The sequence below is a fragment of the Bombus impatiens genome, unplaced genomic scaffold (assembly GCF_000188095.3).
Source record: "Bombus impatiens unplaced genomic scaffold, BIMP_2.2 scf_3567, whole genome shotgun sequence".
Classification (NCBI taxonomy): Eukaryota; Metazoa; Arthropoda; class Insecta; order Hymenoptera; family Apidae; genus Bombus; species Bombus impatiens.
The window spans coordinates 1-891 of NT_179986.1; the positions used below are offsets into that span (position 1 = coordinate 1).

Here is an 891-nt window from a genome sequence, read left to right on the forward strand (position 1 = left end):
AGATTCTCCAAAGCATATCACAACAAAATGGACAATTACATAAACTCTCTTGCCAAAAATAGTAATCCTTACTTGGGCTTTCGGTTTGGTTCGGGGCGAGGGTAACACACGGACGGACAGCTCTGTGGAAAAAGTGAAGTGTGAGGGGAAACAGGAAAAGGAAGCATGAAGAAGGGAAAATAAAGAGTGAGCATACGAGGAGAAAGCAAAAGAAAAGCGAAAAAGGAGACAAGAACGAGAGAGCTACAAATAAGAAAAACTAGAAAAGAAGAGGTTAGGGGGCCAGAAGCGCGGCAAAACAAAGTAAGGTAGGGAAAAGGCAGATGGCGACAAACAGGGGAAGATCAAGGATCACTGGTAAAGCAGTTTTCAAAAATACACTGGACAAATACAGCTCGACAGAAAAAGAGATACCAGCCAGAGAGAAAGGAATGGAGGCAGAGGTAGAAAAAATAGAGAAAATGGAAAGAGGATTCGAGGCAATAATCAAGGAAATAAAAGATATATTCGAAAAGCAAATGGGGGAGCTGAAGAGAGAAATGAAAGAGGAAAGGGAAAGAAGAGAAAAAGAGACAGACAGAGAGAAAGGAGAGTGGGAAAGGGAAAAGAAAGAATTATCGGGTAGAATCAGAAGAATTGGAGAGGATCAGGACAGGGCAGAGTGGGAAAAGAAGAAGAAACATAGTAATCAAGGAAGTGGACTGGAACGAAGGAAGCAATGAAGAGACAGTAAAGGAGTTCATAAGCGAAAAAATGAGGATAGGGGCAGAAGTAGAAAAAGCACATATGATAAAGGTGGAGGGGGGGGGGGGCAAGAACACAATAATAATGGCAACGATGAAACCGATGGAGGAAACAATAAGGATAATGAAGGAGAAAAGCAAATGGGAA

General features: G+C 41.9%; 1 pseudogene; it reads left to right on the top strand.

The window, feature by feature from the left end:
- The first annotated feature begins 358 nt into the window (after positions 1–358).
- LOC105681962 lies at positions 359–888 on the top strand (annotated as a pseudogene).
- The last annotated feature ends 3 nt before the right edge of the window (positions 889–891 follow it).